Below are 19,630 nucleotides of genomic sequence, written 5' to 3'. Positions count from 1 at the left end.
CTAGAAAGGATTGACAAAAGCACAAAAGGTGGCTGATTAAGGTAGCACAAGGTCGGTGGGCTTGTGGACCTTCGTGTTCCTTTTAGGCTAAGCTCACTTAGATCACTTCATGACCCTGATCCCCACGACTGATCTTTAACTGGACAAGATCTGCACGCAAGAGGATCATGTTTCTGGTCTCATCTACAAGAGCGACCGCAGGCATCGTCAACACCAGCCCTCAGGTGTGAGATTTGTTTGCGTGGCCCCCACTGAGCCAGCCTGTAATCCACACCCAACCCCCATCTCCCACTATGACCCTGGGAGGTGGTCTGAAGATGCAAAGCCATCTCTCGCCAAGACTTTCATTCTCACGCATATACACACACACACACACACACACACACACACACACACACACACACACACACACACACAGGGTCACAGTGGCAGAGATTCACTTCATAGTTAGAAGGTCTTCAAGTGCTGTGGGGATTTGTGTTTTTTACGGGTATGCCAATTTCAGCCCACTAAAAACTTAGAAGAGCCAGTTTCCTTGACCAACATGCTAAAAGAGGTTTACCCGTGTTTTTCTGAGGACCTTACCAGGCCATTTTATTCTTAATTCGTTCGTCAACTTAAATATCCGTCGTTTTCCAATCTATTAGGCGCACTGTATTCAAAGGTGCACCACCAAAATAATCATCTTTTGTCGCATTATTTTCACATATTAGGCACACGATTATTGGGTACAAGGAAATCAAACTACAGTAAGAACCAGCATATTTATTTGTGTATAACCGTTGCACATTTTATAAAATTACAGTAGTTCTTAGTGCAATTATTTATCGGCAGATAAATGTTGCTGACCAAAATCTCAAAACATTGTATTTAATGGTATTCGAACCTAGGTCAAGGCAGTGAAAGCACTGAAACCTAACTAGCACACTAGAAATACATACAATATACTGAGAGGCATTAGATTGTATCTCATTAGCATACTATTTTTAGTTATGGTGCCAGAAATAAATGCTAGTGAATGGAGGGAAGGGAAATTCACCTGAAAAGATATAATAAACAAACGCAAAAAAAAAAGCACGAGTGAAACGACTCTTTGAGGTATCTGATAATTGATCGGACTTTGCATTATCTATATCTTTGGGATGACTTTGTTTTCTCCATTCTCGAACATTAGTTTCTGGCACTGTGAGTAAAATTGTGTGATAATGAGATAAAATTCAATGCTTTTTCGTATTTCATCTGTAACACTGGTAGTCAGTGGTTAAGTGTTTGTGCTCTCACTGCCGCGACCCGGGTTCAATTGACGTTGCATGCAGTAGTTTGTGATTTTGGTCAGCAATGTATTTTGATTGATTAATTTGTTAGATTAGGCCTCTCAGATATTAGATGGATGACTTGAGCTAGCCCCTTAGTTTGCTGGAGCCGACCTTGCTTGACGTCTTACTATCTCAAAGCACTTTTTCACACATTATCCAGTTTGAATCAGTAAAGACCATTGAGTCTCACATAGGCACATTGGAAAGGCTGAGTCACCCCCGTGGTTTGGCGGGCAAGACAGTATAAGACAATATTTCCGTGACACAGCTGTGTATTCAGTTTTTCTGGCATTTAGTAAATACTTAAAGGAAAATATGCAGTCTCCCGGTTCTTATACTAATATAGCGAGCATTTAAAATAAGAGAACCCGGCTGAGTTTTAGTTGAACCTTACAAATCATTACACAAACACAGTAATATACCATAAAAACTTGGGTAGTAATACACACGTACTGTATATATAGAAATAAACTGTATGCATTTCCATGATATTCCACGTTATAAGAGGCGCACCATGTTATAAGGCGCACTTTCAAATTTCTGGTCAACTTTGGGTCTTTAAGTGTGCCTAATAGTCCAGTAAATACGGTAAAATTATTGATGGATTTAAACTCTAAAGATGTTATTCTACTATTGCACAAGCTTCTTTGCATACAATGCTCCTTTCTTGCTTGTGTTTGAAGAAGGAGGAAACAGGATGAAACCTTATCTGCGGCGAGATAAGGGACCTCTCTGACCGCAGGCCCACCTAGTTTTTGTTTGCTATAGATAACATGTTATCGTATAAACAGGTCTCAACTGTTTGTTTTGTTACTCCCCTTCCCTTAGCAGAGGAGACCTTATGTAAATTAGGGCCTTCCGAACACAATAAATAGACAAGGAGCATAAGAATATTTCAGAGTATCCAGCAGACTGCCTTAGGGTAGACTATGGATATTTCTCCTTGCAAGTAAGTTATACTCACGATTCTTTGTGTCTTTTTGTATATAGGTTTTGTACATCTGTTGGGTTAAACCTGACATTTATTTGGTCCTTCGAGAGCCGGATTCCAAGATACCTGACGATCCCAGCGTGTGAGTAAAGATCCAGGCAAGTCTGTGGCCACAGCATTAAGACCCTTTTCGGGACTGGTCCTTTTCCTTACAAGTTGGGATCCGAAGGTTGACGGAAAGTCCAAGGACTCAGAGAACTGTGAGTAAAACTTTTATTTTAAAAAGGAATGCATGTGACTAAAGTAAAAGGGTATGAGTGTGAAGAATTCAAAACAGAGTTAAGAAAATAAATCCTAACAATCCTAGGCACTATTAGGTAAAAGAGAAACGTGGCCAGTGAGACTTAAGACACAGTGAAGTCTTAAGTAAGAGGGAAAGGGTTCCTCTCCGTTTCAAAAAGAACTCAAGGGAAGTTCTTTAAGACAGTGAAGTAAGAGGGCAAGGGTTCCTCTAAGTAAAAGGGCAAGGGTTCCTCTCTGTTTAAAAAGAACTCAAGGGAAGTTCTTTGTTCTTCAAAAAGAGTGAAAGTGAGTGTGAAAGAAAATACTATTACCACTAGGTAATTGTATTTTATACCAAAGCAACAGGGAATAAATGGTGAGCCTTTGTGGATGCATGTATGCAAGAAAATTCCACCTGCATAGGTTGAAGTGAGTTTTACCACAAAAGGTTATTTATCACCATCCTGTTGAAAGAGAAACTCAGTGTTAGAATACACTAGGTATTAAAAACCACTGAGTCCAAATTTAGTTCTAAAAATGGGAAAGGGGCAAAGTAAAGCAAAACAGAAGCTTTTAGAAGATTTTTCGTGCAAAGACTGGAAAGTTATTGAAAAGGAAGATTCCTCAGCAATAGAACCCCTATGTTACTGGATAAAACAATATAACTTTAATGGGAAGTTGTCCACAGCAGGCATTAGAGAACTGCAACAAAAAATAAGAAACAAATGCAAACAGAAAAATAATAAGATGAGAAAAGAAGGTTATGAACAGACACAAGTCTGGATAAAAATAGCAGGACAGCGAGAGGAAGGTGAAAGGAGGCCAAGACAGGAGAGAGAGGATGTAGAGGAATGCATAACGCAGATAGAAAATCTAAGGCGATCTTATCATCTAAACGGAATGGAAGTACAGCAAGTTTGGATGACACAATTAGGGCCAGATTGGTTCTACGTAAAAGTAGCATACTCTCCAACTAATGACGCTAACCCTCCCGTGATACTTGCACCCGAATCTGAACGATTGACACAACAGGTGACCCCTCTCCTAGAAAGAATCAGAACTAAATACAGGAAAAGAGCAAATTACACTGAAATAGGGAGATGTAAACAAAAACCAGATGAGCCATTTGATGAATACAGAGTAAGAATGGAAAAGGTGTTTAGGGCACATAGTGGGTTAGAACCTGGTGATGGAGCTGACGAGGGCCCCTATAAACGACAATTAAAAAATGCATTGCACTCAGGCTCCTTACCAGAGATTAGTGGATGGGTAAATCGCCACTATATAAGCATAAATGGAGGAACACTTGCAGAATACATAAATCATGCCCACCATGCTGAGAAAGTGATCAAAAGTAAGAAAGGGGAAAAGAAGCCATTAACAATTTTCTACCAAGAAGATGAAGGAACCACAGTGTTCTTTCAACAATCTAGAGGTAGAGGCCGAGGAAGAGGTAGAGGCCATGGTAGAGGCAGAGGTTTTGGATCACGTGCAAGCAATAAACCTAGAACCTGTTGGTCTTGTGGGAAGGAAGGGCATATTGCTATAAATTGCGGAGGCAACTCTTCCCCACAAGACCATCAGAGTGCATGACTAGGCCCGGAACCAGGACCAAAGCCTGAAATGAAATTTGAGATAGAGATAAAGCTAAAGGATAAAAATGAGGAAGAGGAAGAATATCTTTTCAAAACTCGCCATGAGAAATTTGAAGAACAGGTTTTAAACTTAGAAAACATACTGTATAAAGAAAAAATAAGAAACCTAAATCACCAAATTTTGTTAAATTTATTAGAAGTTTGATTGTTTGGGCCCTGTGTATGTCTTATGTTATATGTTTGTCTGTCTTACTTGTCAAAAAGAAAGCTAAACGCTAAAAAAAAGTACGTTTTCAAAAGAGCTGAGATTGTTTAAAGAGTGATATTTAAGAAGAATTGATAGAACAGATTAAAGGAGTTGGAAAAAGTAAATTTTTTGAGGAATAGGTGTTCACCATAAGGATGTTTAACACAGGCACCGGGGGCCACAGATGGTTCTGGAGATTTTCTTGCGGTCCGAATTTTTTAGTTGAAAATCGATAAATTAAAAACTGAGAAATTTAGGGAAAAAATGAGTGCGTTATTTTAGATGCGTTAATTCAAGATAATGACAGAATAATACAGAAAAAGATAAGATATTCCTGTTTTCAGTAAAAAAAAATTGGTAAAATAAGGACTGGGAAGACTAGGAAAAATCTAATTGAGTGAATTGGAATAAATTAATTTGAGATAAAGGCATTTTTATACAAAAAGTATTGAAAAAGCGTTAATAAATAATTTATTTTCAATGAATATGGAGGAAAAATGTATTGAGTGGAATACAAATGAGTAATATAACTTGTTGCACATCAATATATGTGATTTTCACATTAAATACGTGAAGCTAAAATAGTAGATTTAATTGGTTTGAAGGAAAAAATTAAAATTAAGTGAGATGATTAAACGTCATTTTCGCATTAAACTAGTGAGCTAAAAAGCTATTGTGAGAGGGCGTGTAAGGAAGGAATGTTATGTTGAGAATGGATTGTTGGCAGAACAGGTAGGGAAGTTACAAATACAGAAAGATAAGAGTAAGTAAAAGAAGGTATAAAGGGAAAAGAAAATAAATATTAAGAAAAGGAGCATACAAAAAAAAAAAAGAAAGAGAAACATAAAGGGGAAAGTTAATTAAATATCAAAAAAGATAATTGGTTGAAAATTAAGTGAGACTAACCGTAATACCATAGATTGGGACAAATAACTTTACTTTTTCAACATTGAATTTTGTTAAGTCTAGATGACTAAAAGCAAATGGGTGAGAGTGAAGCACATTATAGAGTGCTTTTGGAGGTCTTCGTTGACTTGAAAAGCGCTGTATAAATGCAGACCATTTACCATTTATAACATTACTTTTATAGAAAAGCTACAAATATAAAAGAAAATTATTGCAAGGGGATGAATATCTAATTAAATGCTAATAAGTATGGACATAATATGTTGTTTTGCTTTAGAAGAAGAAGAAAGAAATACCACAATATTTATACACAAATAATATTACAGAGGAGAAAAAGTACGGTATTGGGTAGCAACAGGCGTTAACACATGGTTCAGCGATTCTACTGGACTATCCAGAAAGTCATTATTCTGGACTATAATAGTAAACTCAGGAGTACATCTGAAAAAAAAAAAAGAAGGAATGACACATTTACTTTACTAAGGAACAGCAGGAGCTATTAAAACAAATTCCTAATAAACTATGGTCCCAGGGACCCACAGATGTAGGACTAGTAAAAGGAGCACAACCTATAATAATAAGACCCAAAACAGAACATCGGCCCAGAATAAAACAATATCCTTTAAGACCAGATGCAATGGAACGAATAAAACCAATAATAGAAGATCTAAAGAAGGCGGGAGTACTAATAGAATGTGCTGAGTCGCCCGTAAACACACCGATATTTCCTGTAAAGAAGGCACCCCCATCTTCAGGGTGGAGAATGGTTCAGGATTTGATAGCGGTAAATAACGCAGTGATCCAGAGGTCCCCGTGTGTGGCAGATCCACACACGCTATTGAACTCTCTGAACCCAAAGGCAAAATATTTCACAGTGGTAGATATAAGCAATGCATTCTTCTCAGTACCAGTGCATAAAGACAATCAATTTTGGTTTGCATTTACGTTTAAAGGGAAAATATATACCTACACCAGATTACCTCAAGGGTATTGTGAAAGTCCAAGAATTTACTCTCAAGTAAGTTTCGAGCCTCTAAATAAGAGCGAACTATTAACTTATGTAGATGATATATTAGTAGAACCAGGGAAAGAAAAAGAATATTGCATACTAAAGAGCAGGAAATCTGAGTCATTTCAAATAATCAAAATTTTGAAATGAGTTTGAAAATAACGACTTATTAACACAGAAAAAGAAATCGTGAGATTGGAAATTAAATTTTCTGTTTTAATCTCTAAATGAAATGTGCTTTGTTTTTAAAAGGAAAAAAAAAATACACACAGTATTAAGTATTAATTCAGATAAGGTCATGTTTATTTGTATAGCTCTTAATCTCTAAGGATATTAAGGGGCTGCAAAGAGAAAAGACTATTGCAAACCGAAGATTATGATAATAATATAATATAATACAATGCGAGTTGATAAGGCAATTTATTAGTGACAAGTATATGTTGTTTTATATTGAATCAATGAGAAAAGATAGTTGATTATGATTGAAGAGAGAGGAAATGACAATTAAAAAAGATTTGACGTTGAGTTCCATTTGGCATTTTTGAGATTTTTGATGTTTAGGCAGTGTGATGGTTTGGAATTTTGATAAGTTTAGCGCCAAGGACAAGATCCCCTAGGAGGACAACTGATAAAAAGTCCTTCAAGAGAAGGTGAAATAAGCCACGCTTAATTTTTAAGTATAAGCATGTTACAATTAACAAATGATTAATAAATACGTAACAAATGCTGACTTATAGTTAAAAAGAAACAATTTCTATGGAAGGAGTGTTTTCAGAAGATAACGAGAAACTGATTGAGCCTGAGTAGGTAGGATCATAGGAATTTAAAAATAGCAGATTAATTATCTTGAGACAGATTATGAGAATTTAAAAATATATCTGCATGGATAAAAAATAATGTCTACATAGTCATTTAACTAAAAGAAAAAAGAAAACAAAACGTGAACAAAAAGAAAAAGAGGCTAAAATAACAGACAAAGTATTGTTTCATAGGAAAGACAGATGAAACAGGAAAAAGGAGGACAGGCTATGCTATAGTAACACATGATAAAGTATTAAAGGCAGAAGCATTAACTCAACATTGTTCAGCTCAAGCTGCAGAATTAGTGATCCTAACAGAAGCCTGCAAACTTATGAAAGAACAACAACAACAATATACACAGATAGCCAGTATGCCTATGCAACAACTCACACGTTTGCACAACACTGGAAAAATAGAGGTATGATAACATCAACAGGAAAACCAGTGACACATGCAAAACTGCTAACAGAACTATTACAAGCAGTGCAGCTGCCAAAACAGTTAGCTATATGTAAATGTGTGGCCCACACACCAGAAACAAACCCAGTTTCAAAGGGCAATGCATTTGCAGATAAAATAGCAAAACAAGCTGCACAACGAGAAATAACAGTTCTAAGTCTAACAGAAAATGCCTTAAAAAAACAAAATACTACAAGAAATGCAACAACAATCGCCTAAACCAGAGCAAGAACTCTGGAAAAGAAAAGGAGCACACCTAAAAGATGGAATCTGTAAATGACAAGAAGATAAACCAATCCTACCAAAAAATCTATACAAATGGGCAGAAATATTGAGACAAGGGAAGACATGTCTCAACAGGAGGGATAGTAGGATTGATAAACCAGATATTGATAAACCTATGGTTTTAACTCCTATTAAAAAAATAATAATAATAATAATAATAATAATAAAATAAAAAATTGTAGAACATGTTTGATATGTGCAAAGCACAATGCTCAGGGTAATCTAAGACCAAAGAGAGGACAGTTTCCAAAGATAGAGAACTGTAATTAATTACCTTTTATGGACTTTATAGAACTTAACAATAGTGAAGGGAAAAAGTTATGTTTAATGATAATAGGTTCATTCTCAAAATCGATAGAGCTTTTTCCTACTAAACACCCAGATGCGCTAACAGTAGCTAAAGCATTATGCCAAGACATAATTCCATGTTATGGGATTCCAGAAAAGATCTATAGTGATAATGGTTCACATTTTGTAAATCAAAAAAATTAACTAAAATAGGCATTTCATATAGACCTAAAAGATCACTGTGCTTATCACCCATAAAGTGCAGGGTTAGTGGAAATAAAAGAATGGAACTATAAAAAAACAGACTTAGGAAGTGTATGGAAGAAACCAAAAGACCATGGACTAAATGTCTAGAATTAGTAAAACTGTATATTAACATCATCAGTACAAATGTGCTAACACGATATGAAGTAATATTTGGTGAATTACCATTATTTAAAAATATGTGGGAAACTGATGATGAAAGTACTCTGGTTGATTACATGAGAAAAATGTTGCAGCACCAGAAGCAACTGGCGGATCGTAATGATAACGATGATACACTTTTTATGTCTCCATAGGAAAGCCAATTAGTTGAACCAGGTGATTGGGTCCTGATAAAAAGCAGTAAAGATTGCAGAAAAACACATGAGCTCATTTGACACACTGTAAGAAAGTAATTAAGCATGAGTAAAATAACTGTTTCAATGTTTCTATTTTAGCATACGCTTTGATTGTTCTTAGTTGCGTCATTGTAATAGCACTGTGGTACCTACTGGAGAGCTGTTATTCCTCAACAAAACTTTCAGAGGAAGTCTGGCTACAAAGGGGGCTGCAATTATAGTTTGCAGTCATCTCAAACCAGTGAAGATTGTCCACAACTCTGGAAGTGTTAGGAGGAATTGCAGATCTGCAGGTAGAATGCTAACAGGTAGAATGGTAGCGGTAGGCGAATTGATAGTAGCAATTATAGCAACGTTTTTATTGTTATTTGAAGAAAACCTTAATGTGCAAAAGAGAAGAAGAAAAAGTAAAAGAACTCTCAGGAAGACAACTGGGATGGCGTTCCCCAGGTTTCTCCAAGAACCCCACGGGCGCTGAGATGCTTTTGCACCCGGCAGTGGTGAAGCCATATTTGACACTCCTTGCTGAGAGCTCCAACCCTGCAACTCTGGAGGGCGCTGCAGGGTCACTTCAAAACCTCTCACTGGAAGTTTGCGGCATACAACCGTGCTGCAGTGTGGTAGGAAAAAGAACTTTCCATCCTGGTGGAGCTGCTGCGAATGGACAACGATTAATGTGTCCCAGCCGTTGCAAGCACGCCTGCACCGAAAAAGGCGAATGCTGCCACCGCCAATGTCTGGGCAGCTGCACGCACGCAAACAGCGACACGGCATGCGCCGCCTGCCTGCATTATTACCACGAAGGCCGCTGCGTGCCCGACTGCCCGCCCGGCACTTTCAAGTTCGAGGGCTGGCGCTGCATCACCATGGACCTTTGCTCACAAGTTCACCTGCCCAGCGACGTTCACTTCGTCATCCACGAGGGCGAGTGCATGCCCGACTGCCCCTCCGGGTCCGCACCAACGAGAGTAATCGGATGCTGTGCAGCGCCTGCAACGGCCTATGCGACAAAATCTGCTCCACCTCCGTCATCGACTCGGTGAACGCCGCTCAGTCCCTCAAGGACTGCACCGTCATCGCCGGCAATCTGGACATCAACATCCAGCACCTTCACAACCTCTGGGACTGGACTCAGCACAACCTAACCATCCGTGCGGGACGCCTCTTCTTCCGCCTCAATACCAAACTCTGCATGTCTGAGATCCACACCATGTGGGAGAAAACCAGCGTCACGGAAAAGCCCCAGGAAGGCGACTTTCGCAATAACGGCGAAAGAGCCAGTTGTGTGAGCCACGTCCTCAGGATTTTGTCCAACAGCACGTCCAGCAATGCCATCCGCCTGATGTGGGAGCGCTACCATCCACGGGATTACAAAGGCCTTATCAGCTTTATGGTCTACTACAAGGAGGCCCCTTCTCAAGAACATCACCGAATTCGACGGCCAGGACGGCTGCGGTTCCAACAGCTGGCACATGGTGGACGTGGATCTTCCGAAGGATAATAATACGGACCCCAAAGTCGCCATTCACCACCTCAAACCCTGGACCCAGTATGCCATTTTTGTCAAGGCCATTACCCTGCGGGTGGAGGACAAGCACATTCCTGGTGCAAAGAGTGACATTATTTGAATTCGAACTCGTCCGTCATTGCCGACCGTGCCCAAAGAACCCCTTGCCTACGCAAATTCATCCATGAAGCTGCTGGTCAAATGGTCGCCGCCTTTTTTTCCCAACGGCAACCTAACTTACTACCTCGTCAGATGGCAGCGGCAGCCAGAAGACCGAGAGCTATACCTGCACAATTACTACTCCAAAGAGCTGAAGATCCCGATCCGGATCCCTGCCACGGGATTTAGCGACATGGAGGAGATCAGCAAGCCTACCAAGTCGGAATTGTCCGGGGCCAAGAAGGGTCCTTGCTGCGTTTGCCCAAAGACCCCAGAGGAGAAGGACCGGGAGAAGGATGACCGCGTCTTTCTCAAGCTCTTTGAGAACTTCCTCCACAACGCCATTTTTTTTGCAAAGACCTCAAGATCGTCGTCGCCGGGACCTTTTTGGCCTGGCAAATGCCACTTCCTTACATTTTCCAGATCTTTTTTCAGAAGTTTTTGACTACGGTGAATCAGACGACAAAGTTTAACCTCTAAGTGTAACATGAGTACTATAACATGATTCTGTAACTGAAAATCGAGAGAAGAAGTTATTGGATGACAAAGAGAAATAGTGCAAAGTGAATAAACAGGAGGGAAATGATGGATTTAAACTCTAAAGATGTTATTCTACTATTGCACAAGCTTCTTTGCATACAATGCTCCTTTCTTGCTTGTGTTTGAAGAAGGAGGAAACAGGATGAAACCTTATCTGCGGCGAGATAAGGGACCTCTCTGACCGCAGGCCCACCTAGTTTTTGTTTGCTATAGATAACATGTTATCGTATAAACAGGTCTCAACTGTTTGTTTTGTTACTCCCCTTCCCTTAGCAGAGGAGACCTTATGTAAATTAGGGCCTTCCGAACACAATAAATAGACAAGGAGCATAAGAATATTTCAGAGTATCCAGCAGACTGCCTTAGGGTAGACTATGGATATTTCTCCTTGCAAGTAAGTTATACTCACGATTCTTTGTGTCTTTTTGTATATAGGTTTTGTACATCTGTTGGGTTAAACCTGACAATTATTAATTACTTGAAATAAATACAAGATGAACTTTAACCATGTGGTGACACAGTCTGCAGATGGCCTCCACCAATCTGACAGACAAACGACATACTCACAGCTGAAAGCTTTCCAGACAGGAAACATCACTTTCAACTTATCTACTCGGACCTTTCTCCCGCTAGCTCCTGAGCCTAGCCATTGTTCCCTTCACTTCATCTTTTATTATCATAATGCCATCCCCCATTCTCCAGTTTCTCAGCAAATTGACGATTAATACCGCTTTAATGCAAACGAACAGTGAGTGCAAAGTGGGAACTGAAAGATTTGGGAGGATATGGTTGATTGCATTGCTAAGGCAGTTTTAACACATGTTGGCTTGTCATGGTCGGACAGGAAACAAAAATAAAATAAAAGCACCATTAAAAAAGGAGAGCCTCCAAAAAGAAAGGGTGAGGAAAGAAGTAAAAAGAAAGAGCGACCAAGTAACAGGAAGCTACCAATGGCCTCCCGCCAGGGCGCTCGGAGGCTGAGGAATTCCAGAGAGGGGAGGTATGCATGGATAGTGGGGGGTGTATGGTGCCAGGAGGGAGGGCAGGAGGTAGCAGTCAAAATGTGGGAGGCCAGGTCATACTTGCGGTCGGTTGTCAAGAATGGACAACTACATGAGCATGGCGTTATGTCTATTGATATATTGTTGACATTGGTCTTCAAATGTCATTAAAGAGCTTTTGCACAGTATACAAATTATTTTTTTGCCTTGTTTACTAACTGTGTACCCGTGCAATTGTTTTATACCTGATTTAATGATTGGTCTTTATCTTCATCAGTGAATTTGCCTGAATTTTAGGGCTGCAACAACAAATGGATAAAATCTATTAAGATTGATTTGTAAAAGCATTGAAAAGGACTTTTATCATTGATGCATTGTGTTGTGCAATTAATGAGGCACTGACCAAGTTAATTCAATGCAAATCAGAAGATTGCATTGAATTTCCTATTGATCTAGCGACAAAATGTAGTCGCACCTTGGTCCGGCAGAGGGTGCTTCAAGACCAAATATTGCTGCACAAGGTCATCTTGATCCAAATCCAATTTATATAGCACTTTTCAGACAGCAAAATGCAACTCTAAATGCTATACAAAAATATTAAATGTACAATAAGATAACACCCAAGAAAGTATTTGTATTCTCTTCCAATGTTGCCTCTATTTTTAGTACTATCTAACTGTTTGCAGTTGTACAGCATTCATTGGTATGTATTTTCTATTGTTGGGCTATCTTACAAACAATAATAATTTTATTTTATAGAATATTCTGTTGTATTGTCCAAAATTTATTTGAATAGGGGAGGAAATTAAAAATAAATACAATTGTAACATGTGTTATTTGTATTAATGTTTTTTAAATTACATTGAAACTGTCTTTAAGTCAAATTATTGTATTTCTTTTCATTTCTATATTCAGTTTTTAAACGGCCAGGATTTGGGGGTATTTGGCTGAAAGAAAAACTCACTGGCAGAGATCACAAAAAGAATCTTCAAATACACTGATATAAAACATCGCCCCAAACTCATCTCCAATAACTAATTTCTTATAATACAAATTATGGCTGGTTACGACGTGCTTGTACAGACGCTCCCCTACTTACGACCATTCGACTTACGAAAAACAGTAGTTATGAAAACTTTATTCAGGATGTCGAAAAATATCCGGACATTGCTGTAAGTTAGATTTTGTACTATATGCACCTTTTTCCGAGTACAGGACATTACTGTTGTGCTTCTTTCCGCCGCTACTTGCGTGTGGTGGCGCTGTGAGAGGTCACCCAGCATCCACCCTGAAGAAGAAATCCGGCTTATACTTCCTAGTTCATGTGTAAACATACATACTGTACTACGTGTAATGAATCTCTAGCGCGCTAAGAACTTTTATGTTTTTATTGTTTAATACGCCGTGCATCCATTCAATATGGTTGGTGAAAAGTGTAAAGAAGAGGCGAGCCATTTCTTTTAAAAAGAAAGTGGAATAAGAAAGCTTAATGCGGTTGAGAAAGGGGTCGGAATGTTTTTTTTCCGCCACTTTTGTACCATGGAGGAGGTCATCTTGAAGCGCATCTTCCAAAAGTAGGTTAAAGTTGGGTTTATTTAACTTGATTGAGCATTTTATTTTATTAAAGGTTTATTTTTTTTCTACAAAACAATACAGATTATATATACAAGCCGAAACATTCTTATACAAACCCTAAACATACAAAATATAGCACTGAAGCAACTTACGAACAAATTCAACTTGTGAACGATCGTCCGGAACGTTCTCGTTCGTAAGTAGGGCAGAGTCTGTATAACTAACCAACTTATCAAGTATCTGTGCAAAAGTCAGAAGCCATGAGTCATACTACAAGAAATATAAAGAAACATAAATTCATATCAAAAAGTATTTTAACAGCTAAAAATGAATCCTGTTTCTCACACAACCCTTCTTGAATACACGAAAGCATATCAACAATGCAAGAAAAACTAGCTAAACCAGGGGTCACCAAACTACAGCCGTATCAGGCTTGTCAACAGATTTATTCAGCCGGCGAAATATTGCTGATAGAAGAATAATTAAGAATATGAACCGCTTCTAGTGAAACAATGACCTGCAGTTTTTAATATGTCAAATGAATGTTGCCAAAGCATGATATGAAACACTTCTGAAGTAGCCGTTTTGCATTGAGTTTGTCAATGCAAATCAATTTACTTGCTTAAAAGGGAGGTATGACTTCAAGGTATTTCTCAAAGTTTTTATTTGTATATGAATATAATTTTTTTTTAGATTTTGTGAATTTTAATACTAATTGGTTTGAACTGTCACTTTATAAACATACAGACAATAAAACATAACTTGTGTAGGTAAGTGCAAGAAAAATGTATCTGATTATGGAACCTATATTCTCATGCATAATTTAAGTCTTAAGCTCTTTTCATTTCCTCCAGTCCTGCCCCAGCACATTTTTTTTAAAACCAATGCAGCCCAAGACTGAACTTAATAATTATAAAAAATATTTGAGGTTAAACTTTGAAATTTGAGCAGCTGTAATGCCGCAGTCCTTTTGAAAGTGTTCTATCACGCTTCTTATAGATAAATGATCAAGACTACAGAAGAACAGATGTTATGGAGGAAAAGCATTTAGTAAAATAGGTGTAATTGGCCATATTTGTAGAAATGAAGTTTGTACTTGTTAACAATGAATAACTTGTCAAACATAAACATGTGGCCCAAAGTTATATGCCGTTAAAACACCCAATGTTTTTTTCAGATTCAGATTCAGATTCAGATCTACTTTATTGTCATTCTAGTACACGTGTATACAGAACGAAATGTCGATGCATCTGACCCCCACAGTTTCTTTGAATGTACAGATATAAATAAAGTTTTATTGTATTTTGGCTACGTATAGTATTTTACCATAGTGCCGATAGTGCAAGAAGAGTAGCTAACCAGATGTGCAAAATGGGCAGTCAGGTTAACAAGTCAGGTACACAGTAATATTAACACTGTAACAATAACGCTGTAATTACAGTAGTGCAGAGAGCAATGTGCAAGGAGTGGCAAGCTATAAAAAAAGTGCCAGTAGTGCAAAAAGTCAGATTAGCAGCCGTTTAGATTTAAGTTAATTATATGTTAGATTGACCATTTAACAGTCTAATGGCCAGGGGGACTAGACTATTGCGGAGCCTGGTGGTCCTGCACCGCACACTGCAGTACCTCTTCCCAGAGGCTTAGAATATTAAGCTCACACACACACACAAATAACCCGACAATTATGGTCAAACGTAGTTAAAAAGACAAAAAGGACATGGCAGAAGTCAAGTCATGTTTATTTGAGACGCCCTTAATCACAAAGAGTCTCAAAGGGCTGCACAGACCACGGATTATTGTAAACCAAAGACTTTTATTACAGCATCCCCTGATCTAAAACCTACATGAGGGCAAGGAAAAACTCAAAAACTGACTGCATATGGGGTAATCCCCCTTCCAGGATGACCAGGCTGCAATGGATGTTGCAAAAATGTGAGAGAGAATAACAAAAACAACCAAATGTCGCCGACACTTAAAATGTTTAGGATAAAAGCCCTCCGTCAAAATAAGAGCTACAATATGTCCAACCCATAGCCTAACTTGATCAGAGTACTTAAGTACTATACCCCATCACCCAAATATTTTAATTTATAGAGATAGTCAATAAACAAATTGCACTAATTGCACAACATACTCAAATATGTATTTTGAAGACCCCTATTAAGGTTTGTTTAACCTTGTTCCTAAACATCATTGACCTCCACCTGGATTTTTTTTTTTAGAGCAAACACTCATAGAGACACAGATGTGACAGCAGGGCAACACTTCCACTCAATCTATAGCGCGAGATTACAGCCCGACCGACCCACAAACAGCCATCTGACTGAGATTTCAAATTGTGTCAGTAAGCCTTATGGGTTGGTAAACCCGGGATTATTACACGGCGCTGTGACCTTACTCGACTCATGGTCGAGGATGGCTGAAGGGTAAACAGCCCGCACTGTTTTGATTGAAAGAGTGAAGCGTTATGAGAAAAGTATTTGCTTTTCGGGTCTGATTCGTTAATTTCTGATTAACCCCACAGTTGTTTAGTGGAATTTGTTGATTGAAGTTTAAACTACGTAGGTAGAGATAACCAGTGAAAAAACACAGAATTGGATTTGACTCCTTGCATAGCCTGAGTGACAATGACCTTCACGCTTTTTCAGAAACACAAACTAAAAGTTTTTAATCAATTAAAATGCTTTTCAGCGTAACACAGTTTACGACACAAATCAGCAGATAATCCCCAGAGGATAACATCTCTGCCATGGCAAAACCAAAATAAGCATCGCCTGGGGCACTTCAAACAATAGTACTGTCTGCTTTCAAGAGCAGTGAGTCATCGTACAACTGGTGGTGCCAGTGACATAAAGCACAACGGGGACTGGCCGACGTGTCAGGGACGCCTCAACGTCATGGTGACGGTGGGGAAAACCTTCAGCGACACAAAACACTCTTGCTTATGCGGTTTTTATATACAAAGTCAAACCAATCAGTCATTTCTTTGGATAGCCGGACAGTGGTACAACATTAGGAGACTAAAGGTGGGATGTTGCACTAAATTCTTCTAGGGGGCATATGTCATATTTATCACTTGCAAGCAAAGGGGAGGTGATATAAAGTTTTTCGTTTGGGATCTAAGAATAGATGTATATTTGTATGTTTGTTTGTTTGTTTATTTGACTATTTGTGTGTCTGTCAAGTCAAGTCACATCTATTTGTATAGCCCCCAATCACAAAAATGCCTCAAAGGACTGCACAGGATTACAATTACACCATTACCTGATCCTAAACCAACATGCGGGTAAGGAAAAACTCAAAACCTCAGCATGAGGAAAAAAGAAACATTGAGAATGGGCCTCACAAGTGGTAATCCCCCTTCAAGGATGACCAGGGTAGAATAGATTTAGCATTGAGTTACAGTACACAAACAATAGTAAACATCAATAACAGAGAACACTAGGTAACATGCTATGGTAACTGTCCACCCAATAAGTAAAGAATTTTGATATGACCACCATATTTCACAGGCAGTCAGGTAGGTTATCCTCAATGTGAAGTGCCCCCGAAAAAGCTGACTGAGCATCTTTGGTTTTGTCGACTCGGCATTTTTTTTTCTAGAAAGCCATTCCACTCTCCCAGGCCAGAAAAACATTGAATATGAACAGCATATTTTACAGGCAGTCAGGCAGGTTTCCTAGGTGTGACAAATACCCCCCTCAAAAAAAAAAACTGACTTCATACCCCTTATCATGGCCAAATTGAAACACGTTTTAAGGATTTTAAAAAGTCCTTTTTCTAACTTCTCCAGTACCATTAAAATAAAAAAATCTGTATTTTGCAGGGCTACAAATATATCTGCAAGACAAATCTAATTTAACATGTATTTGTTTTATTTTCAGATACTCTTTTATGATATATTGAAAACACATCATACTGTACTTTTGCGGGGCTAGGAACAGATTAGCACATTTACATACAAAAACTATCTTTACTCACAATGTTTTAGGTTACGAAGCTACTCTCAGAACAAATCACATTCGTAAGTAAAGATACCATTGTACTCCAAGTCCAAGAAGGTTTGATTATTTGTTGCAATACTATAAATGAGAAGTACCCAAAGTCTTCTAAGAGTGGATACAGTAAAAATGAGCAATTCAAAATCCATTTATTTTCATTATGTGTTAAGGTTAGTTTAGAGATCTATATACATGATCTTTTGTTACTTTTTTATTTACTCTTTGAATTATCAAAAACCTCTCAAGGGTATAACAAATGTTTCCGGCAGCAGTATCATTTTTAGTATAGGACACTGGAAATACTGTAGTTTAGTGTACATCAGCACTGTCGACAGCACGTTTGTTCACTGGCTCGCACACTCACATGTTGTCCTACCACTGCTCTTTTTTAGCCTTGTGAATCCTCCATCTTGGTGCCTGTGTTTTGCGTATAGCTTATTTTAAATGTCCGACATGCTTTCCCATTTGATGCTAAACCAAAGGAAAGTGGCTTGTGGTTTCTTTATGATGCGACTCGCTAGAAGAGCGGCAGCTAATAGTATTAAGCGTTAAGCGTATCATCGTCTAATGGCTAGCCCAGGGGGCCCTATTGGTATCGATTTCTCGTAAGTAGAATATTGTCTCAATACCGTTTTTAGTGATATCCTTAAACATCTATGTTTGAAAATTTTGAAGTCATCTCTACTGACCATTAAGGTAGCGTTCTAGCGTTTACCACCATTGGTGAATTCCGTCAGTCACCTAAATTATTTCTTGGTTTGTAGACAAAATGTTCACAAGCTGGAAAAATCACATGAACTGTCCATCATTGACCTTTAGTATTTAATGAAGAGGAGATTATTTTTCTTTCTTTCTGGGTTTAGACTTTCCCTCCATTAAGAACACATGTTGGATCATATATGATTTAAGATTAATGACTTCCCATTTTAAGTGGTGGGCAGATGCAAGTACAGATTTCTGAACGGTATAAAATAAGGGTGCTGTTAATGTCGATCGCGATTCCACGATCGATTCCAGAATTAGAATTCCAGAATGCTGTGGACTCCTCATTCATTCATTCATTCATTCATTATCTGCACCGCTTATCCTCAGTAGGGTCGCGGGGGTGCTGGAGCCCAACCCAGCTGTTTTCGAGCAGTGGGCAGGGGACACCCTGAACTGGTTGCCAGCCAGTCACAGGGCACACAGAGACGGACAACTCACTCGCTCATTCACACCTAGGGACAACTCAGACCAGCCAATTAACCTGACATGCATGTTTTTGGAATGTGGGAGGAAACCGGAGTGCCCGGAGGAAACTCACGCAAGCACATGGAGAACATAAAAACTCCACACAGAAAAGTTCGATCTTATGACCTCAGAAGTGTGCCGCACACGCGTTAACCACTGCGCCGCCGTGCTGCCCTCATTTTAGATTAAAGCTTTTTTATTCCTTGTCAGCAAGATTACACTTTCGAACATGTCAGAGGCACAAAAAAGGCCCCCCAAACAAGACTGTAACTAGTACTCTAAGTGGTAAACTTTATTAATAATCCCTAACATGCAATGCCCTTTGTTATACCACTCGCTCCCCTATTTCTCTCCAGCCATTCCTGTGGCCTCTCCGCAAGCAGTGATGCAATCCTCCGACTCCCACGTGCAATCGCGGCGCCCGGAATCGGCACGGCAAGCAAACAGAGGCGTCACTGCGGCGCTCTCATTAGAGAAGCTACAGGATAAGGTGGCGGGGAGCGAAAGATGTGAGGCCAAAACCGCGTACAAAAAGTTGTGAACTGCTGAGATGGCAGAAAAGGCGATAGATGTTAACAACTAGCTTTTTATGACATTCAGGTTACATGTTTTGTTTGCGAGCCAGTTCTTTTTTGTTGTTGTTGTTTGTCTGTGCACACTGTTGTAGATTTTCCAAAAGACTGTGCCAAATAAACAAGCTCAGATATTATCCTTGCTTGTCAGCTGCATGTGGTTTATTGGGGTTGCTGGATGAGGTCTGCATTTCGGAAGTAAGCCTTCTTGGCTTCTCATGCAGAGCCCGTTCTCACATACTTTGATTTTGCAGGCTTTTAGGAGCAAAGCGATTACGTGATTTTTAATAAGGTGTTTTGAGGTTGCCCTAACTATTTCGTAAC

The 19,630-nt window shown here is 38.9% G+C and overlaps 1 protein-coding gene and 1 pseudogene across 1 annotated transcript in view; one reads left to right on the top strand and one right to left on the bottom strand.

Annotated features, from left to right (window-relative positions):
• Nucleotides 1-19,630, bottom strand: part of glis2b (GLIS family zinc finger 2b) — a 45,994-nt gene that overhangs the window by 13,183 nt on the left and 13,181 nt on the right. The window lies entirely within an intron of this gene.
• On the top strand, nt 8,959-19,275 carry LOC148374914 (insulin-like growth factor 1 receptor pseudogene; annotated as a pseudogene).

The sequence above is a fragment of the Urocampus carinirostris genome, chromosome 1 (genome assembly GCF_059441175.1).
Source record: "Urocampus carinirostris isolate Australia breed hairy pipefish chromosome 1, RoL_Ucar_1.0, whole genome shotgun sequence".
Lineage (NCBI taxonomy): Eukaryota > Metazoa > Chordata > Actinopteri > Syngnathiformes > Syngnathidae > Urocampus > Urocampus carinirostris.
The sequence above is the reverse complement of the archived record's forward strand: the minus strand, read 5'-3'. Positions and strand labels throughout refer to the sequence as shown.